Source organism: Mustela erminea, chromosome 17, assembly GCF_009829155.1.
Source record: "Mustela erminea isolate mMusErm1 chromosome 17, mMusErm1.Pri, whole genome shotgun sequence".
Lineage (NCBI taxonomy): Eukaryota > Metazoa > Chordata > Mammalia > Carnivora > Mustelidae > Mustela > Mustela erminea.
In genome coordinates, this window is record NC_045630.1 from 31,643,057 (window position 1) to 31,664,638 (window position 21,582).

The following is a 21,582-nucleotide window of genomic DNA, read 5'->3' on the forward strand; positions in this document are numbered from 1 at the left end:
GATGTATAAAAACATACCAGGTATAAAGGCATTCGGCCACCTGTATCCATTATTTATCAAATATATTTGAACATGAAATTGTTCCTCTAAAATGGCTGGACGCACGTCCTGAATGAAGGCTTCATTTCTGATCACTGCCAGCAGGTTGGCCTGTTAATACTGGTGCTGTGGCCAGAAGGTTAAGTAGCTTCTCCAGGTGCAGCGAGGATGTCCTGTGGGCTCTTGTGCAGTGCTGCTAAGCTGGTCTATAGAAGGGACCAGAAGCCATGTCTCCAGGGACTTTTTTTTTTTACCCTTAAAAGGCTACTAAAACTGTTTTGTTTTTTTTTTTAAATCATCTCAGTGCGTCAAGTGCTTTCCTTATAATACCTCTTTGTAGATACTACTAAACCCACTACAGAGAACCTGAAGGTTCAAAGTATTGAAGTGGAACTAATCTAAATGACACTATTGGGATTCCTTCTCAGACCACCCTGCCAAGACTCTCCTGCCACCTCAAGATGCTCCCAGGAAAGGGCCCGGTTCCTGGAGCTTTAATGGGACCCCTGGAGGCAACAGATAGAAAACTCAGTCTGAAGCACCACATGGAAAAACAGCCTCTGAATTCAGTATTTCCTGACAGTTTCAGAAGGTACAATTCAGCATCCAAGAGCATCAGAGACAGATTTCACTGAATTATGAATCACGTTATGCAAACCTGAAAGGCAAGGCAGGGGGGCTGAACTTTGTTGTCATGCACAATTTCAAAACATAACTGTGACCTGAGAACCAAATCTGTATCTTTACTCAGACACTCAGGCTTGTGAAGGAACTGACAAGACCGGTCACACACGAGGAAACAGAATCTTCTCCCCTTCTGAGACAAGTTGCCTTTTCTTATTTTTGTTTGAGTTCAGGAACTTCCTACCACAAAGCTCTCCTTCCACAAGAACACTGATCAGTTGTCTTCACCGATGAGAATTTTATATGTTACAAAGAACTATACATAAATGTTGTTATTATCTGAGTGGTACTGAGAGTTAATGAGTGCTGCTGTCATTCCCCTTCCTCAGAAATGGCACTAAAGCAGAAGCTGTCTTCCCTAAGAGACAGTGGTGCACACTGGAGCACCTATCCTCTTGAGCACATGCCCCCTGAGAGCCCTGTGCGTGCTCCAATGCTCTCCTCACACCATGAAGAAGCAAACCGACTGATCCCAGAAATCTGAGTCACAGATCACTCTTAGAATGAAAACATAACTATGTTCTATTCAATGTACATTATCAAGAAGGTAGTTTCCATTTACGACAATAAGCACCACCTTTGAAAATGAAATCTATTATTTTTATATAACCTCTTTTAATATAACAGTTGATACCAATAAAGACATCATAAACCGTAAAAAATGTTTCATCATTACAACAACTGTTCACGGTATTTACAAACAGCTTCATGATATGGGAAAAAAATAGTCTGACAAATTTTCCCTCCCAGATTTACAACTAAAAATTATAAAAGTTAAATAACCTTAGGCAGATCTTACTTACAGTGTCACTGCAAATCTGAAAACCCAGAGTCTGGGAAGCAGTCCTGTCACCAGTTGAGAATCCAGTCGTCTGAGCAGAGACCCATGCAGGAAGATGCCGGGTCTTTCTCAGCTGCGGAAATGCCAATCTCTGTTTTCTTGTGTGTTTTATGTCCAAGGTGCCTTTGACAACAGGTCTTCCTAGGAAGAGAAATGTAAAATAAAGCTTCTATTTTACATGGGATAATGACAGCCAAGAATATCTTCTTGATGAACACATGTCTCCTGAAATTCCTATTTCAGGAGGACCATCGCTGCACTGCGGTGATGAGGACAGTTTTCAGAGTTCCCTTTTCCAAGTTCATCCACAGAAATTATCAGTATGCACAGCAGGCACAACGTCTCCATACATCTATGGCCTTCAAAAAGAAAGGCTTCTTGTGTCTCTGAGTTTCAGTTTCACATGAGCTCATGGGTAAAACTAAGACTATATAAAATAAAACCAGAGGTGTTTTCTCTCGTTATTAGTATCAATCAAAGGTCTTTCACAGAAGTTCTGGAAAGCCTTCCTAGAGCCAGCCACGACCAGCGTCTAGACTCGGCCACAAGTCTTGAAGGGAACGTAACACATACAACAAATGTTTACAAAGGTATGAGTCTCTTAGAATACTCTCAACCCTTTCTGCACTTTAAAATCACTTTAGTAATATTAAAAAAAAAATTGCAGACCCAGGGCCTTGACCCCAGAGGTTCTAACTGAATTCATACTGGAATGGACTGTGGTCATTAGTATTTTTTAAAAGCTCCTCAGATGATTCCCATGTGTGGCTAGGGTTGAGAATCACTGATTTATGCATCTTATTAATTAATGTTGACCAAGTCATAGAGCAAGCAACTGACACTCAAAATATTCAACATGCAAAAAATACTGCTTCAAATGCAGAATGCTGCTCTCTACTCAAAGAAATTTGGAACTGGTACTCCATGTCAGACGTGCTTTGGAGCATTTAGATGATCTTAACTTCTCTTCTGTAACAGTAAAGAGTCCTTCTGAAGTTCTGAAAGTGGGGACGAGGGCACGCTAAGGAGAAAGCCTTTGTCACACAGTCTGAGAGACAACAGTGAGGAATTCACACGCATCAATGTTGTGAAAAGGTAAAAACATGGCGTCGTGAGGCCTCAGACCCACAGGTTATTTGAGATTGAAGTTTAGGATACAGCCTATTTGACTAACGAGTTTTTTTAACCCTCAAGAAAAAGTATGTCCCCAACCCCTTGTTAGTCTTCAAAATGAAGTCCTAAGCCCTTGTATTTTTTTTTTTAAGATTTTATTTATTTATTTGACATAGAGAGACACTGGGAGAGAGAGAACACAGGGAGGGGGAGTAGGAGAGGGAGAAGCAGGCTTCCCGGTGAGCAGGGAGCCCGATGCAGGACTCCATCCCAGCATCCTGGGACCATGACCTGAGCTGAAGGCAGATGCTTAACGACTGAGCCCCCCAGACGCCCCCCCAAGCCCTCATATTAAAAGAGCATGTTCTCTGAAATTTTGTGCCAAAAAAAAAAAGGAAAAGAAAGAAAAATACGTGTTTTTTAAGTATCTTAAATGTTCCAATGCTTAGACCAGAGAGCCTCAGACACCAGGCCTGCATCTCACCTCACATCCTGACAAGTAAGAATTAAAAGATGCTCCGTCCGTAAGCAGCAACCCCCCTCTGCAATAGGTCAGGCCAATGTGTAGGCCATAAGATTGCATCTGAAAATACTGCCTCAAGGGAAAACACACAACAGGCAACCTCGCAATCTGGCGAGCTCTCTGGGAAACTGCAGCTCTTCCCCAGCAGAAACAGGATCCTATTACGGAGCTTAACTGACATGGTGAACAGACCACAAGTAAGCTCGAAGACACCAGGAATGTTAATACTTCACACATCTCAGAAACTCAAAACTGAGCAGCGAGCTCAAAGGAAAAACACGTCACTGAGATAAATCAAATCAAGAACATTCTACTCCTACATATTGTGAGGCAAAAGAATGTGAGAGAATTTTTCAGATGTCCTCCCCGACACAGAAACTGAGATCAATCACCATGAAGGACTCCGGGCTGTTTGGTTTAGATGGTAACTGTTGTTTTTTAACACCGCTCTTGGAATCATCTAAGCTTTCCCCACAAATGCTAACGGGTCTGATGGCAGGCTCCCACGCCCTGCTGTTCTGTGAAGTCTGAGCAGTAGCAAATCCGATTTCCTAGAGCAGCGCCCCAAAGGGGTTCTTTCTCCAGAGTCCAGCAAACAGCGTCGCAAGGACCTCCTTCATTCCACTGAGCAATTGAGCAGTCCCTCCAGGTACTAGTATGAGACATAGTTAAACATGCCCTTTTACTTAAAGAACTCTGAAATTTACCTGCAGCTTAGGGAAACATCAAATTCATAAAGACTTTTATTCTTCCTTGCATTGGATCAGTAACTTCCCTGTGTGTGAGAACCTGGGTGTGACATTCATAAAGCTGTTTGTCTTTATTGACATTATTACCATGAACGGTTGTGAGCTTGACCTGTTCTCCTGGAGGCAGCAGATGGACTGAAATCACAGTGACTGGCTATGCGGGATCCTCATTTGCCTACAAAGGGAACCAACTCACGTTTTCCAGTGAAATAGGCGAAGGTCCTTCTTTAGCAAGCATTTACTGAGCAGCTACCGTGTTCACTGAGAATGATTCTCTTGGAATCTGTGATGTGCACCTGCAGGGTATGAACCTGCTTCCTGAGTTTTACTCAATTTACTTTGTTTTGTATTTTTCCCAAGAAGGACAGGCTAGGCACCTTGCCCGTCTTGTCCTAAACACCCACGTGTACTTCCTGTGTTAGGGTGTGATCAGAACTTGCCATTTTAAAGACTAGGTGTGTTCACAGAGGCAGTGTGGCAAGGCTGCCGGCTGCGCTCTCGGTTATGGGCGAGGTATGCACCCTGCTCCCACCAAGCCTGCAAAAGGCACAGGACCAGCATGTGTGACCCACTGGCAAGTGGCTCCCCCACAGATGCCAACCAGGGCTGACTGGTTCAGTATAAACTACAGACAATGGGTTCAAGTTAAAAAGGTGGGATGAATCGGTCTGAGGATACACAGTATTTTCTAGATGAGGTGAGGTTTACATGTGTTTTCTAAGCTGTTTCATAGGTCACCCATTTCAGACACTTCCACATTTTTCATAATCAGTGCAAGCAGCTCCTGCTCACAATCTTCCAGTTCACATCTAAGATGGAAACTAGATGAAGTATGGAAGATATATGAAAAAACTCTGTCTTACTTGTGTACACTGAAACAAGAAGTTACAAATGAGATGTAATCTAATAGAGTATTCCAATGTTCAAGTTTGGCAATGAAAGCAGGTAGATTAATTAGAAACAAAAGTGTAAAAATAAATGACATAATGCAAAAAGACTATTTATTTTAGCATTTTAAGAGTAGAAATGTGTCAGCAGACATTAAAACCACACGGGGCAGTAAATCCACTGCCCACAAGTAAAATACGTATTAGTTTGGCATTTATTTACATATCTTAGTGACTCCTGAGGCTTCAAAGGGAACTAGAGTTTTCTTAATTATAAATACTATGATTGAAAACAACCTTCGTGTGGGTAAAAAGGATATATTCATTCTTTTTCTTTGAACAGGAATACCTGTTAGACAAAATTTTACCAAATTGTTAACTGTGCTCTCAATTTCTTGCATTATCACCGAAGAAACTCATTTACGATCAATGATTGGCATGAAATACCTCAGTTTTGACAACGCTTTTAATCTGCTTAATTTCTTTAAAAATTCACATTTGACTCTCGGACAAATATTGCACAAATTATACTAGTCTGAATTTTCCTGCCAATGGCATAGAAATTGTCCATTCTATTTTAAGCAGAAGTGAACACAGCAGGGATAAGAAGGATGCCCTTTAAGGTATAGACTTGCAACGGGCAGTAAACCAGTCAGAAAACTCATGCAGGGTAAAGAATCCACACAGCAACACTGAACTACCACCATCAAACCTGCTAAGACACTAAAACTTCACTACCCCCAACACTGGACAGAAAGGGTAACCATGTAACAGGAGAGCGGTGCTAAATATCATTACCACAGGGTTTATTGGTATAATACATAAATGTACTAAATCAATACACCCATGCCTACAATTTACACAATGGTAAATGTCAAATGTACTCAATAAGAAAGAAAACATATGAACTTGGCCCATGTATTCCGACTTCCACTCTGAGTGGTAAATCCAATTATAATGCATGAAACATGTCATCAACTCAAACACAGCCTGAGGTTGCACACAGCCTGTGTATTTAAGACAAGCGTCGCCACGGCTTACGCTTGCTGTGGATGCTTAGCTCTGAGATAGAAATCTGTGCCAGACTTCTATCCATATAGCTTGGAAGATTCTAATATTTTCTCATCTTTTTACCATATTTAATTCACACGAGTGAGTAAAGTAATTCCTAGGGTTCTAAACCTAATTTTCTACCAGCTAGCAACGAGAGAAGAGCATATTTTCAAGATCCTCTCATTTAGAAGAGGCTAAAGACGACCCTAAAGCATGAAAGAACAGAAACTACTTTAAATCTGCACATTTTAATAAACCCCAAAAATGGCTGACCTTACCTTACTGTGGCAGGTCAAAATTCAAATAACCTTCATAAGATTTTTAGCGCGTTATTAAGATGCCATTCAAAGTTCATACCAAGAAAAAAACCTATGAGTTGAAATTAAAATTTGATCCTTGAAGAAGAGGACAAAGTTCCATTTTTAAATAGATTCTCAAAACAACAAATGCACACATACAGAAGCATGAGTAAATGTATTACCTTCGCGTGTAAAGAACAGAGCCTGGCTGGGGCTACTCTTCGAGGGACCAAGGGACCCCAACAGCAAGAGCTTCAGGAGAGGCGGGCGGACTGAGGGTGAGCACAGGCAGAGGGCTTTGAATTTCGAGTGTGAGGGGTTGGGACTCTCAGTGTCTGAGCTCCTATAGGACAGGAGCGCCTTCTCTCACCCCGCCCCCCACCCCCCCTGCCCCAGGGGCAGGGTCTGGGCAACAGGGAACAGCTGGCACACAGAGGCTGGATCTGAGCACAAGGTCAGCCAGCCAGGATATGAAGGTGACATATAATTTCTAGCCTTTTCCTGCTTCGACCAAGGAAATAGCAACAAGGACTGTTTTTACTTATAACTTGCTTTGATCTTTTCGATTTAAAGTTACTTAGTAGATTAAAGCCATGTTAGCTGATATTATTTGCTTGCTTAGGCTAACTTAAGTGTTATGGATTCAGTTTTCTGACACATAGGGCTACTACATTTAAACTAACACAAATAAACACCAACTGTGTTTATTTCCAAGTTCCGGGATTCTTATGTTTTTTTTCATGAATGGCTCTTGACACTCTACTTTAAGGGCAGAAAGTTCAGAGTTTTTAAGAGGCAGAGTCTTCTTTATTAAAGAGGAAAGTATTATTTAAAGCAGTGATAAGTGTTTCCTTTCAATTTTCCTAAGCAAAACAGCAGTTTGTTAAGTGACTTTGACACTACTTTTTATAGACGTGTGACCCTGATGATGTCATTATTTTAAATTCACAATGTAAAAATCTTGTAAATATCTGATATCAGCAAATAAATACTTTCCATTTACAGCCACTGGCAAATAAGTAATCATTTACTGAAACCATGAAATCTAATTCTTCATGATCTCTCTAATAAAAAAAGTAACAGGCTATATTGATTAATTATATAAAGACAGCACTTTTAAAATTAAAGAAATTAACATCAAAAGCACATGTAATCAAAGAAAAAATAGGTAACACTGAATTTTGTTAAAATAAAGAAATTTTATACATCAAACATTATCAAGAAAGTGAAGACAACTCACAGAAGAGGAGATATCTGCAAATCATGTATCTTAGAGGCTAGTATCCACATTATAGAAAACACAACAATAAAAAGACAAGTAATACAATCTAATGGTCAAAGTTTTAGAATAGACATTTAAAAAAAAAAAAGTATGAACGCTAATATGCACATGAAAAGTTGTTCAACATCACTAATAATTAAGGAAATGCAAAATAAAAGCATATCCATACCAGCGGCAACCACTAAGATGGCCATAACAGGAAAGAAGGGAGGGAGGAGGGAGGGAGGAAGGAGGGAAGAAAAGGAGGGGAGAAGAAGGAAGGAGGGGGTAAGGAGAGAGGAGGAAGGAAGGAGATAGGGAGGGAGGAAGGGGAAAGGAGGGAAGAGGGAAGAAGGAGGGACGGAGGGAGGAAGGGAGGGAAGGAAGCAGGTCTGGAGTTCCCTAAACAAATGAAACAGTTACTGTCAGGGTAGGACAAAAGCACCACGCCTAGCATAGTGTTTGTGGATTCCCTATTTGCAAGTTTGCATACTAGCTCCAGTTTGCTCCTAACCCCAAATCATCCTGGCAGGGGTTTCACATTACTTCTGACATGCGCACACACATAGTGAAAAAATTCAAGTCCTCCAACACACATGCTCCCATGTGACAGTGAACACAGTGACACTCTGTCTTGTTTTAGCTCACAGGCAATAAACAACCGTTCTTTACTGCCCTGTTTTTTTCACATTTCTGTGCTTTTCATTGGCAATTTCACTGTTTAAACTGGCCTCAAAGAGCAGTGAGCAGCCTGTCTGTTGTTCATAAGCTCGTGAAGGTGTGATGTGTATGTTAGGTATGATTTCTTCAAGCATGAGTTATACCACTGCTGGCCATGAACCTGATGTCCCCAAACCAACAATATGTTAGATAATGTGTCTCTCCACAGAAACACACACAAAACAAGGTCATGTACTGACTGATCATCCAAAATAGAAGCAAGGCTCAAAGGCACCTAATCATGCATTTCCCTGATTTGGTGTCAGCGGCGACCGTAAGGAATAGAAACACCGCAAGCAACAATAGGAGTGAAAACCCTGGTTCATACGAACACTTGCACCTGGGTGTTCACAACAGCACTGTAATCATAACAGCAAGAAAGCAACTCAAATTTGTGTCAATGACACATGGACAAACAAAAGCTATACACACACACGATGGGACATTATTCAGCCAGAAGGATGAAGGGCACACGTGACAACATTGACAAACCTGGGAAACAGGACGTTAAGTGAAAGCCCAGACATGAAAGGTCATACACTGCATGGTTGCATTTATAGGAAACATCTAGAAAATTCAAATCCATAGAGACAGAAAGCAGGTGAGTGGTTGCCAGGGGCTGGGGTGGGGGTGGGTTGGGACTCAGGGAGTAACTGCTATGGGGGAGGCAAGTTCTTTTTGGGTGATAAAAATGTTCTGGAATTCAACAGAGGTGATGGTGCATGACCCTGTGAATTTCTGGAATACGATTTTATCTCAACAACAACAAAAATAAGTATAAAGTTCCAGCCTTTAGCTCAGAGGCCCTCCAACTTGAGTGTGTGTCCGAACGTCCAGGAAGGCTAGGAGAAGGTAGACTGCTGCATCCCAACCTCCCAGGGCTCTGATCAGGTAATGCAGACCCTGCTGATCTGAGCCCACATTCTGTCTGATTAGGTAATGCAGACCCTGCTGATCTGAGTCCACAATCTGAGAACCAGCATATGAACGTCCCTGTTTTACGCCCCAAAGTAATACAATACTGCATGTCAATTACACTTCAACTAAAAATAACATAATTGCAAACATCGAAAAAATAAAGACATTGTATGAGCTCCTCCAGGGTAGGAAGGTAACCTTTCTCCTATATCCTCTGAATTTATACATAGAAGAAACAATCCTGGGGAAAAAGACAAAGATGGAAGAAGAGAAGCATTTACTCAAGTAAATACATTAAAACATTCAGTCTCTGAAACCACGGGTGTTTGAATTCCATGTCATATGGATGCCAAATGTTGTTTAAGACCAAAAAATCTCCAAAAAAAGGGGGAAGAACTACAATGAACGTGAAGGTATTTTAGCATTCTTTGATGGTCTGAAGAGGACTTTGGCTCAGTTTATTAAAGCAGCTAATCCCATAGCATCGTGCTTGTTGTTGCAAGAGATGCAAACAAAGGTTCTAGAGTTGTTGATCCATACATTACCTCAAGAAACCCCTTAAATTAGTTACGGTGCTACAGAAACCAAAGACCCAAACTCTTCAACTCATAAACCTGCAAAGTCTTATTTATATTATTAACCAAGTCACTGATTGGTGTATTTTAATTACTTTACTTAAAGATGCTGGGTCCATGTTGAAGCAGACCATTTAAAGTACCCCTCTGGCATGGTCACATGCACTACATTACTATTTCACAAATAACCATCAGGATTACTTCCAAGGGCTTCTGTATGTTTCTCAATATACTATTTAGAGTAAAAAGTGAAGTGCTAGTAAATTTAAAAAGTTCTCCTGTTCTCTGAAAACAATATTGTTTTCTCTGAGGTCCCATTATCAAGGGATCTTTCTCCCTCCAGGACTAGACAGATGTTGGGTGGGAGATAGGACAGAGACAGGAGCCGGCAGCGGGGGAAAGCATGGGGCCCTCGGAGAAGGGTAGACGGGTCTGCTGACTGACAAACTCTTTCACACTGGAACACAGTCCAAAACGTCGCTCCAGGTTTTGCTGTATTTACTAACACTCCCATCCGATAATGTCCTTGTATGCCACACAGCACGTATGATGCAGTGAAGCACTGGGTCAGCATGGTCCTCCTAAAGGACACATCCAGAGAAGGGGATCATAGGAACGTTCTGAAGGTAATACTCCACATCATACTTTAATGTCTCTGCACATTGTTGGGGACACTGAGGACTAGAGTTCAGAGCATGCGGCTGCCCTGTCCTGGCCACAACTGGGGGTCAGTGCCCCCAGCCAGCCCAGTGACCTTCTAATATCACACCCCCCAGTCTACAGAAGCCACACATTGCACAAGATGGCCTCTGGATCCCTCCCAGCTCTGAGTTTTTATGATTCTGGGCATTACTGCAGACGCATAAAAGGAGTCCCAAGTTTACTCTTCACATCTACACATTCGAAGCCGAGGTAGTGAGTTTGGAGCAAAACCAAGACATCCACCTTGTAGACTCCTCTCACTAGACACTTGGATTCCTTCATGTTAACATCTTCCTTTAAAATCCCATTTCGTGTTGAATAGCCTGCAACCGAAATCAACTCTGACAGACGCACGCTTTGTGACCATGCACCTTCCAGTCTGACAACCCAAGATCTGCTCCTCATCCTGGCCACATGCTCCAGCCACTGGCCCTTGCCGCACCCTCCTCCCAGCTCCTCCCTGCAGTCTGGGGTTGGCACCCACTCACTTCACTACCCACCTCACACAGGCCTTTTGGCGGCATCCCCTCCACTGCATCTCCTGCTCCTCTGGTTTTCTCCCAGGTTTGTCAACACTACTGAAAAGCCACCAGACGGGGAAGCAGAGACCTTCCCTGGAGCAGGCTCTCACCTCTCAGCAGGCTGCCTATGCCGCTGAGACTCACCACCCACCCTTCTTCTCTGAAATCCCACAGGGCCAGCTAAAAATCTTTCCCATGCTTCCTCCCTTCGCCCTCTCCACAAACAGTGCTATGTCTTTCATGGAAAAGAATGAGACTATTTGGCCATGGGTTCCTTCAAATGTTATCATCTCTCCCTTAAACTTTTTCAGGCAGTCCTTCTCCACGTCTGGTCCACTTTCTGAAATTAACTACTTACCCCCCTATACCTCTGCCATCCAGTAAGGGAGCCACAAGCCACATGTGACAATTTACACTTAAATTAAAATGCCACGAAACTGGAATTTTAGCAGGTCCAGCGTTCTCTTCTTGTCAGACAGTCCCTCTCACCCCTTCTTAGTCCTACCCACCATCTGACCAAACCCTTCCTTCAGAAATGAAAAGCGACAGTCCTTTCTCAATACTCACTTTCTTTTTATTAAATTTCTTCATCTCGTAATGCCCCTGGCAAGACTCTCTTCTCCTTGCTCAGTCTCTGCTATTCTCACGTCCTCTGCATGCAGGACCTCAATTCCCTTTTCCTGGAGGATGCTTGTAATTCTCTTATTCTAAATCTTAGTGACACCCCAGACTCTTGTCAGCTGTCTCCTGCCTGTGTTGTCACATTCAACTTCTTCCCCTGCCTTTTCTTTTTTAAATAAAGATTTTATTTATTTGAGGGAGAGAGCATGTGCGGGGCAGAGCTGCAGGCAGAGGGAGAAGGAGGCTCCCTGCTGAGCAGGAAGCCTGATGTGGGGACTCGATCCTTGGACCCCTAAGATCATGACCTGAGCTGAAGGCAGACAGATGCTTACCCAACTGAGCCCCCCAGAAGTCCCTGAACTTCTTTTCTAAGTTCCATTTCTGCAGCTCTGGCTATCTCAGGACATTTCAAGATATGTGTCGTGGAAGCAGCTCAAACTCAGTAATCGAAAAATACAGTCATCCCCCCAATCCATGGGGACATGTGCAAGACCCCCATGGGCATGTGAAATGGCAGACAGGCTGGGCCCCTGTGTGACCGTTCCCACACAGACACGCTCAGGATGGAGCTTCCTGTATAAACGAGGTGCAGGTGGGATGAATGACAGTAACTCAGGATAAAACATAGCCGTCACAACACAACACAGTAATAACAGCGCGTGAACGTGGCTTCTCCCTCTGAACATCGTCTTCCTGTGATGGAGATGACATATGGGATGAAGGGCACAGGCATGCAACACGGCACTGGCTGCCCCTGAGCCTCAGGTCACACATCAGCAGGAGGGTCATCTGCCTCCAGACTGTGGCTGACCGCGGGGAACTGAACCCATGGAAAGCCAAACCCAGAAAAGCTGAGGCGGGGGGCGGAGACAGGGTATGGACAGACGGACTACTGTATAATTACCACGTCATCCTCAGACAGCGTCTTGATGTTCCTGTGTTTATTTATCCTCTCACTCACTGAAGCCCGAACTCTAACTGAAATACATATTTACTGAACGCCTGCCTGTGTGGCATCCTGACCCCCTCCCGGCTGCCTGCGGGCGCTGCACTCTACTGTCCTCCCTGCTGGAGCCGCTGGCGGGCACGCCCCTCCTCGGCTTCCCAGACTGCCCAGTCTGCCCTCAAACCGCTGCTGCAGCTGCAGCCGTACTCTCCCTCATTCAGGCAACCAAGAGGTTCCAGAGTCTCCATTGGAACAGGCAGATTTGGGTACACTATGCCCAGTCCAGGAAACACAAGCCGCTGCTCCAGGAGCGCAAGGTCAAGTTTCAAGTCCCTGGCCAGCACATGAGACCCTTTGGTTATGGCCCTTCTCATGCAGTGCTCTTGCCAAACAGAATGGGCTACACACACACACGCATACACACGGCGTTGCTGCGCTAATCACTCTCCCTCACCAACGGTGGTCTCTGCTCACCCTTCCTGCGGCCAAATCTTATCCATTCTTCACAACACAGGACGGGTAACATCCTGCCACAAAGACTTCCCAGACCACCCAGCCAGGAGTCCTCCAGTCCTTCTCTCTGAATCTCTTTTATGGCATGTACACCTTAGTTCTTTATCATGGTCATTTTAAAAAAGGATTGTATTTATTCCATAGAGAAAGAGAGGAGGAGCAGAGGGAGAGGGACAAGCAGACCCCACACCAAATGCAAAGCCCCACGTGGGCTCGACCCCACAACCCTGACATCCTGACCTGAGCTGAAACCAGGGGTCGGACACTTAACCAACTGAACCACCCATGAGCCTGTATCTTGCTCATTTTTATACCTCTTTCACCCCCTTCATCTACACTTAACCCCACAAAATCTAACACCATCATTTTTATACCCCTCAGGAAGATCTATCATGTGACAAGTACCTGACAATTATTTATTGGATAGAAAGATGTTTTACAATTTGCTACCATTGTACTCTTAACTTCGGTATGTTATTACAATACTTTGTTAAACAGAATAAATGTGGTTTTGAAATGCAAAATAAAACTCAGTATACAAAATCTTTTTTTTCCAGCTGATTTCTATGAGCGCCAAGGACCACTTCCACTGTGATTATGGGAAAGAAACAGCCAAGATTCAATATATTTTAAGTATGACTACAATATGTTTAACTATTGTTGGCTTATAAATTTGGAGTAAATTGCTGTTGAATCATAAGAAATATCATGATTGGCTTTTCATGCTTTTATCCAAACTAGTGGAGGTCACTCCAGCAGCAAATATGCAAGCTTATTCTTGGGAAGTTTTAAAGCTTATTTTTATTTTGTTTCTAAGGTAGGGTTTTCCTTGGCACTGGCATAAATATTCTTAAACAATGAACACAAATAAAAGCTTTCTTTCACAGTGAGCCATAATTTAACTTTCTTTCTAACTGCCAGTTGGTCTTTGCTGGCATGAATGATAAGTGTCCTGGAAACAAGGAGATCTGGGAAGTCTTCGTTTTTATTCATTACATCCTTTGTTTGATTTGATTCAACACCAGGAAACTCTGCACATTTTATCAATAATCCAGAAAGCATTTTAGTCATCACAAATGAAATTTACTCATTAATCTATAAACTTCTAGAAATTTTCCTGAAGATCAGAATTGGGCACACATATTTTAAAGCACAACGCAATAAGGTTCTTAGTGACTTTTCAGAGAAAAGGTAGTTTTCTATTTTCCTATGGAGAAAAAAATCTGAACACGCAATACTAAAATAGACGAAAATTTGAGCCCTCCTTGGCCTAATCAAGAGTAAAGAAACCTTTTTAAATGTGAAAACCAACTCAGTCAGTTAGTTTGGTTTGGGTTTCAAGAATTCTGGTAAACATTCTGACTTTGCGTGAGCAGCAGACTTAGCAGCAGGAACACCTCATCCCACTGAAGGCATACGGAATGCGTTATGTTTTAGAGGAAGGGAGGAAGCCCAGAGTTGATAGTTTCACATCAAAAACAAGCTGGAACATATCAGTCATAACAAAATAACTAGACTGTAGATCAGCTAAGAATATAATCTTGTCATGCATGATGATTTAAAGGCAAAGCATAATGCACCCATGGGCTCTGGAGAGCTTCCAAAATATTTTTGGTTTGCAATATAAGATTTCAAAGGAAGATACTTTATTTTCACAGTTGATGCTCCTGGTATGACATATACTCCTCAAATGAAGACCACTATCTTAACTCTGAATCTAATTGGAATATATTTTAAGGATTTCAGCTGCACTGCTACCAAATAAATCTAAATAATTCTAAATGAATGTGGTATGTGTAGATTAAGAGCAGGATTATGACCAATAAATTGAAATACTTGATTATAAGCCAGACTTCTAATATTTATGGAGAAAGTTACACTTACTTTTTGTATGTCATGAAATAAAAATACAGGCAAGTTCATTTTCCAAAAGTCAGACTTGGTAGGAAAATAGCTGTGTCACTCACATACAGACACCTGTCGCCGCTGCCGAGGGCTCCCGTTAAGTGACACTATGACACGCTGCATTCTTGGACATAAGAGGAAATCATACAGGAGAAAGTAAATGAGATTCCTGGTCCCATTTATTTATCCTTTCTGTAATGTGTGGTAATATTATTTTTGGCAGGCAAAGAACCTTAAACTACTCAAACTCTGAGGCAGAAAACAGCATTTAGGAGTCTAATTCACAAATGCAGTGGGAGTCATTTCCTATGTGGAAAACACACTCATAAGTGATTCAGAAGTTCAAAATAGTCCAAAATTATGAAACTGGTGCCACGTCTGGCTGATTCAGAGAAAGTTTATATGGAAGAAAGCTCTGTGAGATGCCCCTAACGAGATAAGAAAGGAGGTGATAACAAAGAAAGGAGAAGGGTATGTACTCATATCAGAACCCAAGACAGTAAGATACACTCTAGACTACTTTGGCTTCCTTGAAATCTTTTGATGTATCAGAGTGTGGCAGTGTTGCTAGACTCAAAGCAGAGGCCTAGTTGGAAGAACACATTTAGAAACAGGGTACATCAGAAACTAAGATTAGGTCATGGAAGGTACAAGGGCTTCTTGACATGTTAAATGCAGCGTGTCACTGAGCTCAGCAAATACCACCTCAAAGCCTGGGGACAGAACCCATCATAGCTGGCATGCTCCACAATGAGTCCACAATAAGGCTCATCGAGAACAAACCATCTTTGGCACATTCACTACAAACCCCAAAGGTGAAGGCGCTTAAGCCTCTCTAGCTGCCCATGACTGTCCTTGGCAGGGGGACTTCCGGGTTGTTAGCCAGGATGGACCTCATAGGTACTGACCAGTAAGAGCTCCAGCTTGGCGGCTGGGACATGTGGTCACAGCAAGCCAGGTGTCCTGATGCCCATCCCAGGCTACCACACATGTGCCACATGACATGTGCTGCTACATGCTGGCATCCACGGAAGACCCAGGATGCTATGTCTGGGGGAGGGGGAGGCTAAACTAACAGCAGCCACTGGCCACATCCTCAAGCCCATGCATCTGCTCAGAGCCACCAGAGGAGCTGGGCAGGGGCTCACTTCATAAGGGACATACTTTACTTATAAAGCAGGTCATTGTATCAGGGTTTTGAGTTATGCTAACAATAGCTTACCACCACCATGACCTCTGCCTTCAACAGAAACAGACAAGAGGTAGTCATCTCAATATCATTAGTAATATCCAGTACTTAGATTTGCAAAGACCTGTCACAGGATAATGAAAGATGAAAAGAAAAACAAACAAACAAACAAACAAAAATGGGGTGGGAGGGTGGAACCTGGAGAAATGGAACCAGTGAGTCATTTGCTTCATTCCTGAGTTAAGGCATCTACTGTGTCTGGTCACGGAACAGTCTTGGCCTCCCTGGATATCTCCAGGAAGGCCTAAGTATGACCCTTATTTAATAACCTCAACTTAATAACCTATTAATTCCCTCACACAGCAGTACAACATCACCCTGAGCCACAGAAAGGAAACACTGTACATTCCCCCGCGCCATCCCTGTGGGATATTAAGCAACTTGGCACTTATTCCTTCTTCTGCCAGTGGAATGCCTTAGTAACAGGCATCCACACCCTGCTGGATTTGCAAGGAATCAAATCCAGCGCCAAGGATCAAGCTTAGAACCCCTATATAGAAACAAGTGGAACTGTCACAAATCTCTAAAATGATCTCTAAAGCTAAAATGTATTTCTTACTTAGATCAAAGAAGCCTAACTCTTAGGAATGACTGCTTTTCCTAATCTCTGATTATATTTGGAACAATGGCTACAAAGACTGCCCAGGACAACTGCGGCTGAGCTCAGATTCTCTGAAGCCAGGAGGACATGAAAGATGCTCAGTCTTGGGGCATCTGGCTGATTCAGTCACTGGAGCGTGTGACCCTAGATCCAGGAGTCATAAGTTCGAGCCCAATGTTGGATGTACAGATTACTTAAAAATAAAATTAAAAAAAATCAGATGCTCAGTCTTTGCTCCTATGACATTAAGTTCCTTACATTTTTGTCAGACTAAATTTTACAAGATCTCTCAGCATTATCTCTTATGAAGGGGGTAGTATTTACAGAGCTTATTCTCACAGCAACAAGTAACTGTGTATCCTTCTCAAGGGAGCAAGGAAGAAGCAGGGGGTGAGAAAACTGAAGGAGAAAGTCCTGGTGCTCACATCTCGGTTCTACAGCAAAGCCCCTCAAGCTGGTCCAAAGAAACCTGAATCTTAATTAATAAAAAAGCACAAAACACACGGGGTCACAAGAAAAAAAAATTTTCTGACCCCAACTTCAAAGCATAAAACTAATATTCCATTGGTATAATACCTTTCAAAAGGCAACTAAGTTTGTGTATAGTAATACACTTTCACTTCTGGATTCTGTTGCTCTGTCTGAAAAGCTCAACTATGCATTTGCACAGTCTCCCTAAAAGAGATTTTATTTCTAAAAAGTTCCTTCTGAAAACCTAAATCCTGGCGTCTTTGATCAAGACTGACTTCAAATAGAGGGACAAGTGGTTTCTTGATAGCCTGAAGATTTTCACTGGATCTCGGGCATCATAGTAAGTATATACCCGCCTGGGTTGGAAGAACCAAGAGCATCACTTACACAGCAGACCTCACCCAGGCTCTGTGCAGAGCATTTCTTAAAAAATCAAGTACTCCTACTCTCAAGTACGAATATGGGAATAAAACAAGTTATCCCCACTTGGCTCTGGAGGAGACCAATTATACAGGAACAGGAGGTATGAATCTCAAATTTTATAAGTTATCCAAAAGACAGATGCTAATAACATTGTGATTTCATGTTTCATCTGCTCTTTCACTGAATGTTTAATGTTAATATCTTGAGACTTCTTCTTTAATATGAAAGGTTAAATAATAAAAGCAGAGGAAAAGTGGGGAATAAAGCATTTCTGAGTAAAGAAAAAAATATAGTTCAAGTTATTTTAATATTTTGTGAATCAACTTTCTTTTCAAATAAGCCCTTGAACTTGGAACTCAGACTGGATAATGTGGGTCTTAATGATTAACACCTGTACTCTAAATTGATACCTACAAGCTAATAGTTTGATAAATGAAAGCTAATTATTTTATTCATGAAAATAAACTTAAGTCATTAATTTCTTGGCTTAATTCTTTGATATTTTATTAAATGACTATTTTAATTTTATATTTCATTTCTGACCATGTTTGAGATAAGCCTTTAGGAGACGGTGGGGCAATACTTTACAACTTCGAAATAAATCTTTACCATGCTAAGTTCCAATCACCACTTTCTACTTTATTCTACCACTTTAAAGTATGGCTCAATTTTTTTTTTTAAGTATAGGTTTGTTTGTTGTTTTATTTTCAGCATTCCTGCTATTAACATATACTCCTACAGGTTGAGAGTCCTGCAAATGTCTTGTGGTCTGAGATCACGTGGCTGCCTCTGGCAGCTGGGCCTTCCTCTTGCCCCCATTCCCGCATAGGCACCAATACTCAGACATGAAAGTGCTTCCCTATCACTTGGCCATTTTTCTAATTCACATTCTTTAGTGAAGCCTCAAATAACCAAACAAGTTCAACAAAAGTTTACCGGAGCTTATGAATATAGTGCTCATGGTTTTTCTTCTGCTGCTGTCTAATGAGCCCAGAGAAAAAGGGTAGAAAGAACAGCTTGGTTAATATAGGGGTCAAATTCCCCCCCACCAAAATAGTGCAGGTATATGGGAAGTGGACAATGACCACAGAGTTGAGGTGGTGAGTTTAAGACATACTCACCAAATAACAGGGAAGAAGGGCAGCAAGGCAGAACTCGGGCCATGTGAGGAGAACACAGGGAGCTGAAGGGAGAGGACGAAATATATCACTGAATCTAGGAAGGCAGCGGGGAATTTAGGGGTTTTATGCTGTCATCAAAGACAGAGAGGTCCTCTTGGTTCCTACACCAATTTACTGGCAGCAGGAACACAACTGGAGCAAACCGTGTCCCCTGAGAGTCACCATAGGGCTGGGAATTAGAGTTCCCGTGCACTATGGTTCTCCCTGAGATTTCAGCTTCATTCTCTTCTTATGACCCCTAACAGCCATTATAACCCTGGATCCCAGGGCCGTGGTTAAGGCGTGTGACTAAGAGCCTGTGAAACACAGGGAATTGCAGGGGTCCCGAGTGGAGAGACGCAGCAGGGTCCTCAGAACACCACGGCACCTGCCCCCAATACTTCCTGCATCTGGAATGGCCACCTCAGTCCCTCAGGATCTGTCTCCTCCCCCTGCAGGAGAGAGCCACCAGACGGTCTCCCCAGTGTTACCATAGAGCAAAGTAAATGTGAGCTATCAGTTCCTTTGTGGCAGATATGTTATCTTCTGGACAATTCAGGGAGAAATAGCGACAGGCTTCCATTGGGAGCAGATACTCGTGGCTGCTGGGACACCCTTAATTTATACCAATCCCTGAGCAGCCTTTATTCAGTCTGAGGATCACTGGAGGGACAAAGGAAAAATGGGTTTTAACCATAAGTTAAAGTAATACAAGGAGATGAACCCGTTTCTCTTGATACAGAGACACTCCCATGCCCCTGAGAAGGGCTCCAAAAAAATCCACTACTTTCTTACATAAATCCTCACGTTGGGACAAACTGCCCTCAGCGTTGAGTTCTGAACCTCATTACCTATGTGCACTGTGCTCATGATGCTGTCTCCTGTGAGAGCTGCAAAGCTGAATGCTGTTTCCTCAAGGTTACAGCTAAAACCTCCTTTTCTCCTTTTCGACTACGGACTCAGAAAAATCCTTCTTTCCTTTGCCTAACAATCAAACAGCTAGTTTCTGTGCCTGTACTGGATATTTGCGGGGTCATAAGGGCTTCTATTTTTGTAGTTGGAGTAAGTGAATTAAAGCTGTTTATTAGCACATCAGGTTCACACCTGACTCCCACTCCTCTGACATAGTCTCCCCCTCCTGTACTACTACCCAATCTCACCCACGTGCTCCCTCTGGGATAATTCTCTTCCTGTTGATTCTATTTTTTTGGTATTTCCTCTGGGAGGTTATGTGAATGGTAAATACTCTTATTTTATATATTTTAAATTTTCTTAATTTTGTTCTTCTCCTGGAACAACAGTTTAGGAAGATACAAGATTCTACACACACTGTTCTTTTTTCTTAGCCCTGCTGGATTATTACTTCCCTGTCTTCTGGCATCTCAGCTGCCAAGGACAAGTCTATTAAGGGAAACCTTTCCTCTCTTCGTTGTACAATTCTATGTCTTAAGATAGTTCATGTGAATTGCCTTTATTTGCTGTTTGGTCCCTGGCATCCTTCTGATCTGCTGCTTCTTGACCTTCACCGATTCTGGAAGACTTGGGGTCTTCTTCCTTCTTCCTGAGCATCCCAGACACACTCATCTATAATCTTTGTGAGAAAGTTCCAAGAGTGGATTCAATGCCCCAGGTTTTGCTCTGTCTTCCTTAACAGATGCTTTGTCACTGAGGTTTGCAGGATCATTTTTGAAAGAGAGGTCATTTTTGTTTTGTTTCAACCTTGTTCTCCTGACAACTGTCTTCATAGCTGCCTGCACTTAGAGCATGTACGTGAACACAGGCTGGGAGAAGAACTAAGACAGTGTGGATATTAGCATTTCAGAGCTTCAGTTCTATGGTGATATCAGGAATAGAACAGAACCAGCAGACAATCTGCCTTGGTTTCTGGACAAACCATGTTTTTATCCCAGTTTCTTTCCTTGCTTCACAGCTTCTAACAACACTACGGCCCCAACACATGGCAGAGCTAGTGACTTTTTGCATCTAGTCACAATGGTGATGGAAATCAGGTGGGGGAAGAAGGGTTCTCGCTTCCACTCCTTCCTACAAGCAAGGAGCCTGGCTCCACTGCCCCTGTCCCAATAGCCAAGGAGCCCTCATGCACCTTCCCACTCTGGCCAGGAGACTGGTTGGCTCACCGTTCCAAGTTCCAGTCCGATCACAACTTCTTATCTCTGAGCACATTCTGGTCTTTGAGGTGTTCATCTTGATCTTTGGGTTGGCTGTGTCACTTCCATTTTCTCTCTTCTGTTCTGTCATCAGCATGTGGAGGATGGTGTGGAACATCAGGCCTACGGAGCGGGAGCCTCACTGACCAGGATTCTCCTGGCACCCAGCGTGGTGCCTAATACACAACAGGTAAGTGCACACAACCCAATGTTGATGGAGTCTTGAGTCAGCATAGCACAGCATCAATAGTCATTGTGGCATATATGTTTTATTTGCTTTGATTAAAAATAGCCATGTCTGGGGCACCCGGGTGGCTCAGTTGGTTAAGCCACTGCCTTCGGCTCAGGTCATGATCCTAGAATTCTGGGATCAAGTCCCGCTTCGGGCTGCCTGCTCAGTGGGGAGTCTGCTTCTTCCTCTGACTCTCTCCTCTCCCATGCTCTCTCTCTCACTCTCATTCTCTCTCAAATAAATAAATAAAATCTTAAAAAAATAGCCATGTCCACGCCAGCCACACGAATGTGACAATTTCCTATATTACTCATAACAAGCTTGAAATAGTTCTAATTCTAAGAACACCAGCGAGCTAATGGGTATTCTCTACATTTAATGTATTATTGATGACATGATCCTAAGAAA

At 42.7% G+C, this 21,582-nt stretch overlaps 1 protein-coding gene across 10 annotated transcripts in view; it reads right to left on the reverse strand.

Annotated features, from left to right (window-relative positions):
• The window catches only part of DISP1 (dispatched RND transporter family member 1), a 170,524-nt gene that overhangs the window by 50,740 nt on the left and 98,202 nt on the right, over positions 1–21,582 (reverse strand). For 7 of the 10 annotated variants that reach the window (XM_032318853.1, XM_032318844.1, XM_032318847.1 and 4 more), the window contains one exon: positions 1,527–1,705. The gene's annotated coding sequence lies outside the window, so the exon portion shown is untranslated. Of the gene's footprint in view, positions 1–1,526; positions 1,706–6,370; positions 6,479–18,735; positions 18,798–21,582 lie in introns of those variants that run through there. The other 3 variants (XM_032318845.1, XM_032318846.1, XM_032318852.1) reach the window with 2 other exon arrangements.